The sequence below is a fragment of the Danio rerio genome, chromosome 11 (genome assembly GCF_049306965.1).
Source record: "Danio rerio strain Tuebingen ecotype United States chromosome 11, GRCz12tu, whole genome shotgun sequence".
Lineage (NCBI taxonomy): Eukaryota > Metazoa > Chordata > Actinopteri > Cypriniformes > Danionidae > Danio > Danio rerio.
The window spans coordinates 31,115,188-31,134,874 of record NC_133186.1 but is presented as its reverse complement, the minus strand read 5'-3'; the positions used below and the strand labels follow the sequence as shown (position 1 = coordinate 31,134,874).

At 33.6% G+C, this 19,687-nt stretch overlaps 1 protein-coding gene across 4 annotated transcripts in view; it reads left to right on the top strand.

Moving 5' to 3' along the window:
* igsf21a (immunoglobin superfamily, member 21a) overlaps positions 1 to 19,687 on the top strand; it is a 425,352-nt gene that overhangs the window by 22,291 nt on the left and 383,374 nt on the right. For 2 of the 4 annotated variants that reach the window (XM_073916068.1, XM_073916067.1), the window contains exon 1: positions 1,598 to 1,651. The gene's annotated coding sequence lies outside the window, so the exon portion shown is untranslated. 4 annotated transcript variants of the gene reach the window in all.

The following is a 19,687-nucleotide window of genomic DNA, read 5'->3' as shown; positions in this document are numbered from 1 at the left end:
GCATTTTGTGTCCTAAGTATGCTGGCTTTTATCATTGCATTTGCTTTTGTTCTGTTGACAGTGCAGTTATTGCTCTTCCATTTTGGCTTGAACAGCTATTTAGCTGCATGGATCAACTGATGGATCAAGCCTGTGTAATAATCAAAAGGCAGTATTTAGTATTTACCCCCGAAAATGAAGTTTTCTAAATAGTTTTTTTTTTTCCTAAACTTATCTGTAACATGACTCAATGCTTTTTGTCTGGAATTATTAACCTATTTTAACATTTATATATTATTATTTCTATGTTTTTATAAATTATTTACATGAAATAATATGGTTTATTTCCTTGACTTAAAAAAAAAAACACTGCTCAACTTCTATACTTCTAAAAATGCTTTAATACTCCAAAAAAAAAAAAAAAATCAATATTCAAAAATGTACAGTAGCATTGCTCCTATTTTGCGATTTTAAAATATGAATTTACCAAAATTTTAGTACCCATCACAAAATCCATTTTATAGTCATGTTACCTAAACCAGGAAGTCAACCAAGAAGGTCAAGGTCAGTAAACACCTTAAAATATTACATAATTGAAACTTTTGTAACATGGCAAGGTTGTATTAGGTTGTCAAAAGTATACGAGCATATCCTGAAACAAACTTGCTGCTATTTTATATTTTCATATTATTTGTATGTACATTGTTTGCATGAAATTATATTATTTATTAATTTAAATATTCAAAAAGCCTAATTTTGCTAAACTTCATTTTTTATATTCAAAAAACTATATTTAAAATGAACAGTAGCATTGCTCCTATTTTGCAATTTCAACATTTTCATTTACCAAATGAAGTTTAGTATTCCTCACAAAATCCATTTTATAGTCATGTGACCTTAACCAGGAAGTCAAACCAAGAAGGGCAAGGTCAGTAAACACCTTAATACAGTCAACTTGAAAATTTGGCATATTGTTAATTTGCTCATTATATATAGACATTTTTTTTATTCATAAATGTAAATAGGCACTGAAAAAACCTAATTTTACTCACTTTAAAATAGAAATCGGTCTTTACCTATGCTCGATAAAAGAAACAAAAAACACCAAAGCAAAAATAACTGTTAATTATTTTAAACCCTTAATTTTTTATTTTTTTTTAAATAATTGTATATATATTTTTTTTTTCTACTTATATTGTATTTGTTTGGATGTTAATATAATGTTGTTATTGCCTTTATATGTTCTGTGTTCTAAAATTGCAATACATTATTTTTTTTTAAAAAGGTCAGTAAACACCTTAAAATATTAGGTAATTGAATTAACATTAAGTTGTCAAAAGTGTACTAGTGTATCCTAAAAAACAAATCTGCTGCTATTTTGCTATTTGCTATTTTAATATTTACATATTATTTGTATGTACATTATTTGCATGAAATGTTATTATTTATTTATTTAATTCTTCAAAAAGCCTAGTTTTACTAAACCTCAATACTTATATAAAAAAATAGTATTCAAAATGTGCTGTAGCATTGCTCCTATTTTGCTATTTCAAAATATTCATTCACCAAATTAAGTTTAGTATTCATCACAAAATCCGTTTTATAGTCATGTGACCTTAACCAGGAAGTAAAACCACAGAAAGGACTGCAGGAGCCACATGGCAATCTCAAGGTCAGTAAACGCCTTAAAAATATTAGATAATTAAAACCATAACATGGCAAGGCTGTATTAGGTTTTCAAAAGTATAATAGCTTATCCTGAAACAAATCTGCTGCTTGTTTCATTTGCATAATTAACATTGCAAAAAGCAAAACAATTCTTAGACACTTAGTCAGAAGTTAATTTAATTACGCTCACTCCACTTAAATTGCTATGATGGCAGTTTGCTTAATATGTTTGTGTTGTGTGATTGTGAATAATTTGTTAACAGCTGCAACTTAACATTGAATTTTTTTAGATGCTAACAATACACAATGAATTAAAATGTTATTTTAAATGCTTCTGAGGACTGTTTGGTGTGATGATTATTCAATTATTTAGCGTTTCTGTAGATTTTGTGGCTGCCATTGTGCTGTAGACTTGCGCTTGTGGTTGGTTTACAGGTGGTTACATGATGTATGGAGCTTTATTATTTAGCGTTTCTGTAGATTTTGTGGCTGCCATTGTGCTGTAGACTTGCGCATGTTACAGCATGTCATGTAGACATAAAGAAAGCAAATCGGTTTACGTCACGCATTAAAGATGATATAGGTGATTGTCTTCAGAAACTATTGACAACACCTTTTTTTACCAACCAAGTTTGCCATTATAATGACACAGAACACTCTGCCTCTTCATGCCAGATTCCAGCAAAAAAGTGATTGACAGGTGGTAATTTGTGTGTAACCTATCTTTATTTATGATTTGGTTATGGGTAAAACAAAAACCATGTGTGTCAGGCAGTTGAAACGGTAGGCTACAAAAAATTATTCTGTTATGATTTATTGAATTATTCATAAATAATTAATTCATTGCCGTCAACGATGACGATGTAATGTTTCACATTAGACATCGTATGATGCCAAATTGGTTAACATCATCCATCCAAAAAGGAAAAATCAGTCAACATTTACTAATCCCCCACTTGTTCCAATATTTTTATTTGGAGTTTATTTATTTATTTATTTCATTTTTAAACACACAGGAAGATTCATTAATAAATGCTAATAAAAAATAGCCATTCACTTCACTGTATTTTTTGTTCCTACTCTTTATGTCAATGGCTGCTTTGCCCCCAGCATTCTTCAGGATATTTTGTTTTGTGTTCAACAGTAGAAAAACTCCTAAAACTTTAGAACCACTTGAGAGAGGAGAAATGCTTAGGAAAATTTCAAATATTGGTAAACTATCCCTTTGACATGGCTGTATTGCTTGATTATTTTTCAACATTCATTAAGTTACTTTTGCATTAAATCTCTCGTTTATTGTTAATCATTGAGATATGTACAGTATATTGCAATATGCACATTTGCACATTTTAAATTCTTTTTGATGTATTGCACAGATCTAAGATATTATTTTCATTTAAGTTTTTTTTTTTTTTTTTTTGTCGTCCTGTTACAAGCTATATGCAAATAATACAGGAGCCAGCATTTTTCATATCAACCTCACCATCCCATATTTCTTTTAATAATATATTCTCCTTTTTCAGAAAACAATTTCCTAAGTAAAACTGTGATTTAATTTTTCTAGTTGCTGCCGCCACCATATGCTTAACAACATGTCACATTGTCTAGATTAAGCTTGTAGGTAAATAGATAAACCTAAAATTAAACAATTCGTTCGTTGTCTTAGGAGAGCCGTTATGGTGCTAAGTAAAGGAAAGGAAAAATGGTGTGAGGCCATTAACATATTTTATTAACACCGAGAAATGGCTTTAGTGCGAAGTTGACTTAGTGCTTGGCTGCTTCGGATTCCTGAGAGAGAAACTCTGAGGACTTAAAACTCCCAGAGTACAAATAATAGAGAGGGTTTCTGCCCATTATCCCAAATGTCCTGTTCTTTATGTGTCCTCTCGAGAGTGATGCAGATGAGAGCAAATCTACAGGGTTTGCATAATAGCAACTGAACTTACCTTGGCCTTTACCATTTTGGCAGTGTGTGTTATCACATTCTGCTAGGATATGTCTCTGGAGTGGGCCATTTTTAATGCAAGACAAATGCCATGGGTAAAAGAAGTTGGGATTTGTCCATGAAACAGGCTTTATTTTAGACCCTGGGAACTTTAAGGTTTGAAGCAGGCATGTAAAGGCAGGGTTTCCCTTTAGAAGCTACACTATAAAACTTTGGGTACATTTATGGAACACTAAATACCGAAAACAGTTATCGCATTTTGTCTGTTCATTAACAAAACATCAGTATTTTCATCTTTGAGTAAATAACAAAAATATAAATGAACAACACAGTTATATCATGAGTATGCAAGTCTAGCAAGATTAGCAAGAGCAGGCTGGCATCCATATTATAAAAAATATAATTGTTTGTTGTTTTTCATGGATCAGTCAATGGGGATCATTTTAACATTGTCTGTTTGCTAAACTTTTGCAAAATTTAAGAAGAAAAAATAGTCTCACTTTATTTCAGTGTACAATTTATGCTATTGAGGCTGTCAACACAAAAACATGCATTTTCCCAACTGGTTTAGTTTTTAGTGATTTTGGCTATTGGTCCATAATGGGTGATTAAAACCAAAACTTTTTCAAAAGAGTCTGCCTGCAGATTTGCACTTGCACCTTCAGGCTTGCAGGCTCAGACTTGCATGCTCAGGCAACCATGCTTTCTCTGCAAGTGACGTCATCTACAATCGCCACTTGTGGCCGCTTGCATGAAAGTCCTTCTGTAATTTAACTAAAGGGTGTCCCTGAGGCAGAAAAATCTGATGTAGCGGATTTCATTAAGATGGTTGCAACAAACTTCATATCTGTCACCCTTACTTAAGTGCCTTTTTTGTAAGTGTTTTACTACTGTAGTTTCTGGCAACATACGGTGATGGGTACCGCAGTTGCTATAGTTACGTTAATAGATTGTAACAAACCACAAATGCTTGTCTTAATGGCAGCCTTAAACTGCTTTAGTCGATCTTCTTTTCTTTTTGTTCTCCTTGCTAACCAACTTTTACTAAGGGTACCCTTAACCTTAAACTGAGGGATTTTTTGGTTAAGGATTTTAATGCAAACGAGCCCTGCACTCTCCTGCCAAGTCACTTGCATCGACATCTGCATTTTTGTTTGCAAACATCCTGGGACCTGCTGAATAACGAATAGTTTGAAAGTCGTTCAAGAATCATTGTTGTAAGTCTATAAGGTGTATCTGTTAGTTATAATACTACAACTCCTTGAAATGTTTAAAATAAATACTGAATTTCAAATTTGCCTGGGGGTCTCACATGGGTACAACTTAAGTACTTAGAATTATTTGACAACGACGTCACTGTCAAAGCAAACGAACTGGAAACTTACTTTCGGTTTATTTGAGTTGATTTCAAGTGACGTGACAGGTACAGGTGTCGATTGTAAATGACGTCACTTATATAGAAAACATGGGTGCCAGAGCAAGCACCTGAAGATCCAAGTGCAACTCTGCAGTCAACTTTTTAAAAATTCTGGCCAGGGTAAAGATTTTCAGAAACACTATAAAGGGTTTTGCTGCTCTAGTTCTAGTTTACAATGTTTTTCTCCTCATGAAAATGTTCAGCTCAAGTTGAATTATTTGAAAATGATTATGTGATAAACGTGTTATGCTGTGTTTAAAGTAGACATGGCACGTGCAGATAAATCGTGCTATTCGCACATAAATGGACGCATAAACATTTTCACTTCCTTCATTTGTGCTTGAAATTTACTTGACAATATATGCGGATTTGCATCATGTGCAGGGCTTTTGTCTGCTCTGTAAATCTAGCTTCATTGCTAAATGGCTAACATGGATTTTATTTAGAGAATAGCTGTGTTTATGTGCTTTGGGAAGGCTGAAAAATAGTATAGATTCGTTCTTCCATTAAATCCTTTCAGAGGTGCACCCAGCTCTAGGAGTTCATCAACTTGTTCAGAAACTTTACCTTGATGATGGAGGCTTTCAGCGGTGCTTCTGACTGAACTGAGCCCAGTTTAAAGAGCGGTTGTCTGGTGTCGGAAAGAGGATTTCCCCTCAGGACACCAACAACAGGCACTACGTCATAATCACGCCCCTACAAGAGCAAGCTCACGATTAAAGTAAAAATAAAAAGAAACTCGATCACGAAGTGCTCAACACGTGATGCTTCATTCACACGAATCGCATCGCGTGATGTCTATTTGTGTCTTTGCATTGACTTACCATGTAAATCGCTGACGATCTATGCCTCATCCACTTCTGGTGTGAACGCACCATCACACATTCTGAGCCATGCATTCCACTCAATACCACGTAATCGCCTCTTTCCTCGCATTTGCATTGACTGTGTATGTATATCACTCACGTGAATACTTGATTCTGCTTTTGGTTTGAGCACAACATATTGCTTTTATCACCACCTGATAATCTGGCATGGCTATGGGAGTGCATTATAATATGTTTTCTGTGAACTGAGATTTATATTTTTTTAAACAAAGGTCAGAAAAAATCTGTTTAGAAAAATATCCATGGATGTGCAGACATGGCCCAAGACTATTAGCTCAACAAACTGCTAATTTACTGCTTGTTATTACTTGTTATTAGTTAGTTAGTTGTTGAATTTAGGCATTTGGCAGAATTGTAGAATATAATCATGCTATATAAATACTAATATCTTAATAATTGGCTGGTAATAAGCCACTAGTTAGAAGGGTGAAATGTTGCTTAAACTAAAGTGTTAAACTTCTCTGTTTTTAAGTGCATTGAACATACCCATAGTTCGCTTTTTATATTTAAATTACATTTTTTGTTTATTATTTATTTTCTTGTTTCTGTCATAAACAAGATTATTCTGGTATATTATCTAAGACCATTTGTAACTGCACATAAACATTAGCTTTCGTAAAGGGAAGCATATAAATAGTTAGCTGGTGAAGTAATGAATGAATGTACAGTAATGACTACTATATAATAAATGCTTCTACTAAACCAGTGACTCACAATAACTAGAAAAAAAAAAGAAAAATAGAAACCTACTTTAAAGAGGCTTTACTGCATTAAGAGAGCAATTTAGGTCAGTTCAGTTTAGGATTTTTTTTTCAGATCTATGATCAAATTACACTTAATGCAGTTACATTATATCTAGCAGATAATGCCATTAGTTCCATGGGTCTTTTCTAAACCTGTAAATGCTGTAGCGTGTGCGTGTTGTTTTCTCAGTTGAAGGATGAGTAATGATTCGGATCATACGCAAACCCTCAGGACTGCTGTCCCTCGTCATGACAGACCAGTATTGATGACATTTTAGTCCCTAGCTTTACTTTTTTAGCAGATCAGCAGGAGACGAGCTGTTTTCGCTTAGACAGGCATCATGAGCAATTTCTCCACAGCATTTTTTTTTTGTGTTATGCTGTAAATATGGATTGTGTGGCTTGTTTATCACTGTTATACATCCTAGAAGATGTAAATTGTGCCCTGTCGCTGTCATTGTGTTTTACTGTTGGACATTCTTTCAAATTGGAGAAGAACATCTTATGATTCCCTTAATCACCATTCAGGATTATTGGCTCTGTTGGTCCTTATACACTACCTGATAAAAGTCTTGTTGCCTATACAAATTTTAGGAACAACAAATAATAACTTGATCATTTGGTATCAGAAGTGGCTTATATGAAAGGCAGGATCCTTTAGATTACACTTATTTTACAAAAATAAAATATAATCATTTCTTGATTTTCAATTATTTATTTAGGACAGTAAGGTCTGACTTCGCTTAGCCAAAAGTCATGGTGCAGAGGGAAAGTAATTAATATTGTGGACTGCATCCATACATCTCTGCAAGGACTCAAATAACTTATTAATAAAGTCATCTGCAGTATTTGTGATGATTTGGATGCAGTGCAATAGATCATTTATCAGAAAAATCTACCCTCAACCTTCTTTCCAAATGATCAACTAAAAGTCAGGTTGTTATTTGTTGCCCTATATATATATATATATATATATATATATATATATATATATATATATATATATATATATATATATATATATACATATATATATATATACATACATATATATCGAGGAATTATTGATATATTTGATATAATTGAAATAGCTTTTTGCATAATGTGTAATGTAGAAAAATTCTTTATGAATGTAAAATTTCATCAATTTATGAAGTATATTTTACTTTAAATGTTCCATAATTAGAGGTCATTTATTTATATCGGTATAATGTGAAAATATAAATTTTGGTGCAATTTATCCTAAGGATTTTTATTTATTTATTTGTTCCACTATGAATACAGAATATAATTAAATTTGTCTAATAACTGAAAGAAGACGATTCAAGTGGAACACTTTCAATGCCGCACCTTCTTTTTCTGTAAATATATTCAGAAAAATATAGAGTAACAATGTTCCAAAGATACAAATCAAAAATAAATCACTCTCTGTCTGGGTTGGGGATTTTTGATTTCGTTACACATGTCGCTGTTTTGCTTGCTGGGAAAGCAGCTTTTAGATTATTAAGGCAGGAGGGAGTGAAAGAGATGAAAACATCCTAATCCACAAATTGACGTCAGGCTACATAGACCAAGGCAGAGGAAATGGGAGAAAACATATAGCAGATTATTTCCCATCATGCTCTCTGGCTGAGAGTGTCCCTAAGAAGAAAAACAACAGCTTTATGTTTTCTCAGGGTTTGCACTTCACTTATGGGGACATACTGAATAAACAGGCAGAATGCATTTAAATGGGCTTCCAGCAAGCTTTTTGAGTGAATCCTTGAAAATTGTGTTAAAATAATATTGTTATGGCTATAAAAACCATTACTGTGCATTGAAACAATTCTGATTTGCATGTTAAATGCACAATATGTCTGACACTTTCGTTTAATTTTCTTCATAATGTATCTGGGTATGATGTTAATGAAGGCTTATTTACTTTTGCACAAGTATTTTTAGCTGTTTGTTATAAAAAAATACTCAATGGCAAGGTTTACATTGTTAGCTATTGAGGCTAATCCCATAGCATTTAAAAAAGCTTTTTTCAGATTCAGTGGAGAGAACTTAACAAGCAAGTAAAATCCTGGGTTTTATAGGTCTATTCTGGTAAAGACGCTAATTGGTGTGATTTGATATGAATTCTGGCTTGTTAATCTTCTACTGGTGGTTAAAAGGCTCTATTATTTTGAAAGCGCTTACTTTTGCATTTCGAATTGGATTCTGTTTTCCTGGTTGTCTTTGGTGAAGGAATTTAATTACCTAGACATGGTTGAATATTTAGAGCTAGGTATATAGAAATTACATACTATGAGCCACAAACACTGTTGTTGTTTTTTTTGTTCTCATGCGAATTCCATACATGTAAAATCTTTGTTTAAAGCCGGCCAATTTGAGCAAAACTCTGACTGTGACACTCCACACAGGATCATTCATTTGCATGCCTCCAGGCTGCATTTGATTGGCTTCTATGTTTATTAGTGAAATTAGATCAATGATATTTATCTTTTTGTTTTTTATTTCATCTTAATTTTATGTTGGGGCGCCTATTTTGGAAATAGGACAGGCTTTAAGGAAGACTAAGCAGACAGCCATCTCATCTGTTCACAGCTTATCAAAAGGCAAAATAAGGGATTTAAGGATTATAATGTCTCCCCAAAAAAAAAAAAAAAAAAGTCTGTTTAAATGTAAATTTAAGTGAATCTTTTGTTAGTTTAATATGTATATTGTGAAATCTGCCCTGTATGTTTGTAATGAGGTTACAGATGCATGTGCACATTTATAATGAAGGAACAAACACACGTTAGCCCTTTAACTGCCCCACCAAGACATTTTATTTGGATTGCATTTATTAACTCCTAAAGTCGCTAGTTGAAACACTCAATGCATTTTTTTTAACACATCACATAATTTCTAAAATATCAACATCTACCAAATGGTAGATATGTCGGTTTATGATAAAAGTACAAGAATAAAAACATATACTATGAAAAAACTAAAAAATATGAAGTGTAAGACCAATTTATTTAAAAATATATTCAAAATAAAACATTTTTGAATAAATCATCCTTATTTATTGAAGTATAACAGAACATATGTCAGATTCTCATTTAAAAGGTTTTTTTTTTTTTTTGGACAATAAATATTTACAATTTTACTACTAAATAATTACAATTTTTTTGTTAACCAGCAATGCTGTGCAGTGTAAAACATTATTTAAAGCAGTCATTCTTTAAATGACTTTAACAGTCATTATTTAAAACAGTCAAAATATGGTCAACCATTCGGTAGAGCAAGTAGTTAAAGGGTTAATGCCAGAATATAAGTGTTTTGATATTAATTTGTGTCTGTGTCATGTCATGTATGTTGCACAAACGTACAAGTTACAACTCTAAATACATCTCTGTCTGCCTCTTTTGTTGAATATATTTATTTTTTAGCTTGTATTTCATCCACAATGCAGGAGCAAAATTGATTTCTGGTGGCATAAAGACAGCTCACTCACTCCTTCAAGCTGAAATAAAATTGAAAAGATTTTGATTTAACAAGTAATCTACTCAATTTGTTCAAATAAACATCTTTAGGTACTGACATGAGCTCCGAAATGTCAATGCAAACCTCATGATTATTCACAACCCTTCCAAATATGGTCAAATTTGAGCTTTTTATCTTATAGAGTAAATAGTAAGGGTCTAAACATTTGTAAAAAAAAACAATTCTGGAGAATTTTATTGACATTTCCACTGAAGAGTTTATTTTTTTTTGTGCAGCTGAAAACGGCAGCACTCACACAGCTGTGAGCACTTCTCCAACTGTCGGAGCACTGTCAAGCGCTCATGGCATTTAAAAACTGCGGCATATCCATTGAAAACAACAGAGAAAACTAAAAAAACAATAAGCTTGGGAGAAAATGCTAAAAAATTCCTCTTCCTAAAACACAGATTCTAGGTAGATATCAAAACAATTTCAGATATTGTATCAATGCGTTCTATGGCACCTTTAAAATAGAGAATCTTCCCTCATGCTTTGAGTTTTGAACATTATTTATGTTTATATAAATTGGTGAAATATTTTATTTATATTTTAAATTACTTGGTGTTTTAAATTAGATTCTGTTGGTGATATGTTTTTACTCATTTATTTATTTTCAATTGAGGTCCAAGTTGATGTTTACTATACTAAAAAAAATGTTGCTTCAAACTCCAATGAATATTCATGGTCACGTTTCCCTCTGATCTGCGTAAATAATGTATGGAATAGTACGTGTTTGCAAAGCTTTGATAAAATCCTGCACGATTTCATCGCCGCCAGCTGTAATCCATTCTTTTTGAAAGAAAATAACAACAAATGCAAAGCAATGCAATGAGCATACAACCCATTACTATAGCGATTTCTCAGCGCTCTTCTGATGCAGAGGAGGCTTTCTGGATTTAGGTTAGAAACAGCGTGACTCAGACGCTGGAGGCTTATCTGTTCAGTGTGGGACATCAGAGGCAGATCAGAGGTCACCGACCTAGATTCAGGACATATGGTATAAAGAGTTTGATTAACCAAATGTACTAAAATTAACCTGCATATTAACCAGCATACCATTTAAAACCAGATGATTCAACTGGATGTGAACAGCAAGCTTTAATCATACATTGCAGCTTTCAGGATTTTAAACGGTTGGTCAAAAAAATAAAAATAAATCTTTATTTACTTTCTTTATGTTCTTTTAATTTTAAATGCAAGCTTCTCTGGGAGGAGGGTAAATAAAGGATGGGTATGAATCAAATCCGACAGAATATATCTTTTTAGATAAACCTTTACTTTGCTTTCAAGTTATTTAAAGGTTGTTCTGATTGCATTCAGATGATATCAAATATAGATAATTCTGGAACGGGTGAACAGTAAATAATTGAATACCACAAATCTCTACATACATGTATAATCTACTGTAGCTCACCCTGTTAAAACCTACACATACACCCACAGGCCACTTTATTACACCTTACAAGTACTGGGTTGGCCCCACAGATCTGCCTTAATCATTTATGACATGGATTCAACAAGGTACTGGAAATATTCCTCTGAAATTTTGGTCCATATTGACATGATATTATCATGCAGTTGCTGCAGATTTGTCAGCTGCACATCAATGATTCTCATCTCCCGTTCCACCACACCCCAAAGGTGCTCTATTAGATTGAGTCTGGTGACTGTAGAGGCCATTTGAGTACAGTGATCCCATTGCCATATTAAAAAAACAGCCTGAGATGATTCACGCTTTAAGATATGGTGTGTTATCCTGCTAGAAGTAGCCATCAGAAGATGGGTACACTGTAGTTATATAGGGTTGGACATGGTCAGCAACAATACTCAGGTAGGCTGTGGCATTGACAATGGTCAATTGGTAAAAAAAAAAAAAAAAATGAGACTCATTAGCCCAGGCAAAGTTTTCCAATCTTTTATTGTCCAATTTTGATAAGCCTGTGCAAATTGTTTCCTCAGTTTCCTGTTTTTAGCTGACAAGAGGATGGCACCCATTGTAGTCTTCTGCTGCTGTAGTCCATCCGCCACAAGGTTAGACGTGTTGTGTGTTCAGAGATGCTCTTCTGCAAACCTCGGTTGTAACAAGTTGTTATTTGAGTTACTGTTGCCTTTCTATCAGCTATAATGAGTCTGGCCATTCTCCCCTGACCTTTGTTATCAGCAAGGCATTTGTGCTCACAGAACTGCCGCTTACTGCATATTTTCTCTTTTTCAGACCATTCTCTGTAAACCCTAGAGATGGTTGTGAACAAAAATCCCAGTAGGTCAGCAGTTTCGGAAATACTCAGACCAGCCCATCTGTCACCAACAACCATGCCACATTCAAAGTCACTTAAATCACCTTTCTTCCCCATTCTGATGCTTGGTTTGAACTGCAGCAGATTACCTTGACCATGTCTACATGCCTAGACATGCCTACATGTTTACAGAGAATGCAATGAGTTGCTGACATGTGATTGGCTGATAAGTTTGCATTAACGAGCAGTTGGACAGGTGTACCTAATAAAGTGGCCTGTGAATGTATACTACTTTTTACATTTCTGTCTTGATCCGACATGAAACGAAATCCTCCAACAAGCCTTAATCTAAAATGCAGATTGATTTACTCCTTAAACCTAATAAACTCATGTAGAGATGATCTGAGTTTGAACTCCAGCCAACTGGCGTTTATTAGTTTGAGCTGTATGTGGAGCGACTGTTTGTTGTTGCTGTATCTGTTTGTGTTTTTTTTTTTTTTTTTTTTTTTAATGAAAGTTATTGAACATCTGGTTGAGAGCTGTGGTAGACATCTGTCATCTGATTCAGAAGCAGATTCTCTCTCTTTCCATCTCTCGAGTAATTCTCAGACTCATTCTGTTTGGAAATTAAGTCGTTCTGTTTCAAGTGAATAAATCAATTATTACTTCTTTATTTTTCTTTATATATTTGGGATGTAATGGTATGCTGAAATTACAGTTCAGTACTTACCTCGGTTTTGTGGCCATGATTCCAGTGCTTGCTTTTTTTCAGTTTATTTTGAATCGGCAGAAGTGTTTTGTCACAATTAGCTAGAACTGAAGAGATTCTTGTGAGGCAAAAGTACAAAACTAAGACAATAATACCACTTTTCTTTCATGCCCATTTTAGCTCACTCACGCCTTGTAATGGTAAAATCCTGGTAACTGCAATGCCAGTACCTGGCATCATGGGTATGATTTGTCGCACAAAAATGTACAGTACAATTGCCCTTAAAGTTGAGGGGGTCAGTAAGATTATTAAATGTATTTTGTAATGCTGCATTTACAATAAAAAAAAAATAGAATATACACTCACTGGCCACTTTATTAGGTACACCTTACTTGTACCGGGTTGGTCCCTCTTTTGCCTTTAGAACTGCCTCAATCCTTCGTGGCATCGATTTAACAAGGTATAGAAAATATTCCTCAGAGATTTTAGTCCATATTGACATGAGAGCATCACGCAGTTGCTACAGATTTGTCGGTTGGACATCCTTGATTCGAAAGTCCCGTTGCACTACATCTCAAAGGTGCTCTATTGGATTGAGATCTGGTGAGAGTGGATGCCATTTTGAGTACAGAGAACTCTTTGTCATGTTCAAGAAACCAGTCCGAGATGATTCATGCTTTATGACATGGAGCATCATACTGCCGGAAGTAGACATCAGAAGATGGGCACACTGTGGTCATACAGGAATAAACATGGTCAGCAACAATACTCAGGTAGGCTGTAGCATTGACACGAATTGGTCACGAATTTGAATTGGTACTGATGGGCTCAAAGTGTGCCAAGAAAATATTTCCCACACCCTTACACCACCAACAACCTGAACTGTTGATACAAGGCAGGATAGATCCATGCTTTTACGTTGTTCATGGCAAATTCTGACCCAACCGTCTGAATGTTGCAGCATCTCGCTTGTAACAAGTGGTTATTTGAGTTACTGTTGCCTTTTTATCAGCTCGACACAGTCTGGCCATTCTCCTCTGACATCATCAAGGCATTTTCGCCCACAGAACTGCCACTCACTGGATATTTTCTGTTTTTTTTTAGGTCATTCTCTATAAACCCTAGAGATGGCTGTGCATGAAAATTCCAGGTCAGCAGTTTCTGAAGTATTCAGACCAGCTTGTCTGGCACCAACAACCATGCCACTTTCAAAGTCCCTTAAATCATCTTTCTTCCCCATTCTGATGCTTGGTTTGATCTGCAGCAGATCGTCTTGACCATGTCTGCATGCCTAAATGCATTGAGTTGCTGCCATGTTATTGGCTGATTAGAAATTTGTATCAACGAGCAGTTGGACAGGCGTACCTAATAAAGTGGCCGGTGAGTGCTTTCTATCTTAATGTATTTATGTAATTGCAAAGACAAAAATGCAGTCTTACCGACCCCAAACATGAACAGCAGTGTGTACAAATCATTTTAAGCTTATAAATATTTATAATTTTATAATGAGATTTTTATAGTTGAACTCATCAAGAACAGAGATAAAATCTTTGCAGATCAAACACAAGTACCAAAAACAAATTTAGACATGCAAAGCAGCATTTTACGACAAAAAGATTTGATAAACTGGACATAAAAGTCCCTGTAGTTCAAAAAACACGCTACATGGATCTGACGGATTACTGTGTTTTGCGAATCAAAAGAGTGTAGTTTTTTATTTATTTATTTTTTGAGAGAGAGAGAAATGTTAAAAAGCCACAATTGTCGAATCATGCAGCCCCACTGAGATCTTCATTTGCATTCTCTATTGTGCAAATAAAAAACACAAAGCCTACATCTAAGAAACTGTCTAAAAACATTTAAAACCTTTGAAAAAAAGACATAATCTAGATTTTACAGCCTCTGCGCTTTTAGCTTTCGACTCTAATGCAAAACTTTGATCTGTTCTCTATTAATGATCTCTGTTCACAGCTGGACGCTTCGGTTCACTTCACTTTCTTAAAAGTAAGCATCGTGCAGGAAAGGGTACAATTCCAGACAGACTTGACTCCCAACTTTCCATTCCTTCACAGCGCCTTTCATGCAGCTACAAAGAAGATTTTGATTGAAAGACACTTTGCATCTTTTCCCCCCTCCTTTTCTTTCAAGATGTCAGTTTGAAGTCATACAGGAGAATCTGAGGCTCAGGGTGCAATGGCTTCTCGTCCATGCTGTGGCGGATTGCCATGCTCTCTTTTTTTTTTCTTATCAAGGTGAATATGACATATTTAACACTTTCAAGCTCGCCAGATAAAAAGGAAGAGCATTTCTCTGTGGAGATTGCGTCACGGTAATTCTTAATCTTGCCCCTCGCAGCTCATGCTGGTGTGAGGGAATTGAACGTACTCTGTTGGGGAGAGAAAATAGAGTAGCAGGACTTCAGACTGAAATGAGACTCTTCTAACCCACTCACACTGCCAATGCATTTCCCCACAAGGTCAAACGGGCTGGATGTTTCGCTCTAGGCTTGGATTTTAAACATCTATGTCTCTGTTCGGAATGATCAGGTTCTCTATTCTTTCTTTGTTACCGCATTTATAGTTGTTTTCTAGTCCGGACCGTCTTGTGTTGAAGATACTGTGTGGAATTAGACAGGGCGCTTCTGTCACTGATACCATTGTGTCTTTGTGACTGTAATAATCCTGGACTGAGCCGAGGAGCATCAGCACATCATATTGTGCTGTCAAAAGCTATTTCAACAAAGGGTTTATAAAGAAGAGCGTAGGAGAGTACGTCAATGGCATATGCAGCTATTGAAAAAATACTAAAAGACCACTTCAAAAGTATTTACCATGTATAGTATATTACTCTAAACCCATAGACTTTTCGAAAGAATCGATCAACATGCATAGCATTTGTTGACATTAGTCTATACAATATAATAAACATTGAACTGCAAAGAGTCATGTCGACAGGTCAAATAAGAAATCTTGTCAATGTTTTCTCCCTCTCTTATTATTCCAAACTAATTTCGTAATTTGGCATTAAAGGAAATCTTGAAGTTTTTCTCAGGAATTGTTATTCACCGAGTAGTTTTATAAACGTGGACTTTTACTTTCCCTTGAGTACATTTTTAGTGCAGGATCAGTACTTTTACTCCACTACTTTCCTTCAACCTGCAGTCATTACTTTATTTTTTCCTGTCTATGTGGAATAGAAAAATCAGTCCCATCATTCCTGTCCAATCAAATCACACATAGAAGGTAAATCACATCATAGTGATCTACCTCAAGACATGGGTGCTTTATAAATGCAGCAAACTGCTTTGAAGCATTAAAGTATCCTAAAAGATGTTCAAAATTTGGATTTTGGTTGCCATACCTGATGAATAAATGTCAGTATTTGGTGTTGGTTTAAGATGTTGACTCGACGTTGGATTTTGGTCACTTTCCAAAACTAAAATCAACCAAATATCATCGTTTTCTACATTATTGACATCATTATAGGACATCAAAATAGCATTGTCCTTAGACGCTGGCTTGACATTAAGTTTTGGTCACCTGAGCTGCTGGGCAATCACTAGATGCACTACAGAATGTTCAGTTTACACACATCCACAAATTACATGTAAACGTATCAGCTTTTTACAGCGTAATACTCACTACTCTTGTGTACTTTTGAAAGGTTTACCTTTTAATCATACTTTAAGTAATATTTACAACAGATACTTTTACTCTATTTGCACTACACTTTTAGGCAAGTAATGGTACTTTTACCTATGTATGATTTTTCAGTACTCCTTCCACCACTGGACACCATTGACTAACACTGAATGAACAAAGTCTTTAAAGCATTTTTCATTATTATTTAAAAAAGATTTTGTTATTATTTGATTCACCCGAAGTTTTAAATTTCAAACTTTTCTGTAGTTTATTTTATCAGAAGATAATCGATGTGGTAAAAATCTTACATTGATATTTATATCTACTGTAGTTTAACACTTACATAACACACTTACATAACACTTTTTTAACCACTAAATACTTAATCTTTGAACAATAAAGCTCTACCTTCTTTAATTTATTTGGTTATCTTGGTGATTTTGACATTGATGAGTGCTGCCAGGCAAAATTTTATGAATATTGTACTTGCCACAACTTGACACCACAGTTTTAGGTCTGATTTAAAGCCCTGCTATATGATAATATGCATGATTTCTATAACATGATTGACAGGCAGAAGATCCTCAATAGTTGTGTTTACATCCACCCATATTTATACGCATTTTGGATATGCACATAAAAAACATTTGATGGAAATGCAAAGATGCGCATAAATTTTGAAAATGCACTTAAAAACTTATATGCACATAACTGAGTAGAATAAACGTTTTATTCGATAAGAAAAGATGCACATACATTACGATGGAAACACTTTTACGTACAAATTCATGTATGCACGTTAAAAAAGTTATGTAATTTTGTTATGTAAGATAATGATGATAAAAATGTGTGTGAATGGACAGACCAGCAGGCTGAGCACATTTAAAAAACATCTAAAATGTTGTTTTGATCATTCTAAAATGCCTTAACTATTTCAGTATAAGTGTTATTATATTATTAATGACCTACTGAACTGTCAAGTGTCTGTGCTACATGCGTTCACTGGGCATCGGATATTGATGAGCCCTTTCAGGCAAAACAACTGAAATATTTAACTTTTAATATTGTGTTTCAACAGAGTACCATCATTTTCAAATATTGGACGCCACACTTTCAATTTTTTAATTATTGGGAAATTCTGATTCAAAGCTCTTAATATATGATAATATACTCTGTGAAATGATTGACATGCAGAAAGAGCCTCAAAGTCAGACTTAACAAAGAATTTGACAATAACCCATGGTCACAGTCATTCTTTGCTACTTTAATTAAAGGTACTGCATTCAAACTACCTTTCAAGGTTACCTTATGCTAAGTAGTTTTAAACCTGATTCATGTGATTTATAAATAGACCTTCTTTGAACATCAATAGAATGTGGTTCTGTTCTTATTGGCAGAAAAAAAAGAAAGTCGAAAAAAGAGAATTCATTTAGTAAAGAAAATGGCGCTTCAGATGAACTCGAGGGGAGAAGTGATGCAAAGATCCTGAATAGACTGCAAAAAGAAGGCTGATTAGATCACCTAGTGGTTGCTTAGACAGAGAACGGGTGCGATGAAACAATGTCTTTGGCTAATTAAGGAAAGCTGAACAGATCCCAGAGTGGCATCATGAGAGATTTTTTTTTTTTTTTCCTTTTTTTAATTCTGTATTCTGACTCTAATAAAAGACTGACATGTTTCCTCTATGCGGACACCTTGACAGGAAATGTCTTTTCAAAATCACTCTCCATTCAATGTCTTTACTGAAAGACCTTGTAGATGGAGAGTTATTTTGGAATGTGATAGAAATTGCGTTCAATTCAGGGCTGTGATTGTTTCTGTGTTTGTCTTTATGCCAGATGTATGTATTCATTTGCGAATGTATGAGAATCTGTAGTTCATTTTTTATGCCAGAATATTAGGTGTGATTGGGCTACAGTGGCCCTAAATGGAATATGCACATCTGTCACATTTAATATGTATGAGTATGTGGCATAGTCATTTTAGTGGATGGATGTGAATTTAATTTAATTTTGTTTTGTTTTGTCTTGTTTCACTTTATTTTGTTTAGTTTTATTTCATTTAATTTAGTTTTATTTTATTGTACTTTGTTTTGTTTTATTTAGTTTTATTTTATTTAGTTGTATTTTGATTTATTTTGTTTTAATTATTTGCTTAATTTAATTTTGTTTTGTTTTGTTTAATTTTAATGTAATTTAATTTAATTTTGTTTTATTTTATTTTGTTTTATTAAAAAAATTGTTTTGTTTTGTTTTATTTTATTTTATTTAGTATTTCTTTGTTTTTTATTTTATTTTATTTTAATTTGTTTTGTTTTACTTTATTTATTATTTGTTTTTATTTATTTATTTATTTATTTATTTATTTATTTATTTATTTATTTATTTATTACTTTTTTTATATAACTATTCTTGTTTATTCTATAAACTGATGATTGCATTTTGTTAATAAAAACCTTATTATATATTTTATATTTTTATATTCTCCAAAAAATCACTTCACCATTTTTGGTGAATTCAAAAGGGTTAAAAAACAATATTTAGAGGATATCCCCTATATATTTTATCACGCACAACATATTAAACACTTCTGAGAAGATGAACAAATAAAACAATCATTCTGACAAGTTGTCAATAATAACAGTTCTTCAATGGACACAGTTATATTTAAAGAAATGTTATCAGACTTCACCAGAATTAAATAAATACTAACATCTTACCCATATTTATTAAATCCAGTAAAACATAAATTAATTTATAATAGGTTTGTATTATAGCTTATTTTATCAAAAATATAAATATACAAACAAACCTTTTGACTTATATTTACCTTTTGAAACAGTAAAAATGTATTAACAATCATTTTCCATACTCATGAAATTATACAATAATTTTATATATTTATTTAGTGAGTAAATCATAGTCCGATGGCTGCATCCAGCTGGATAG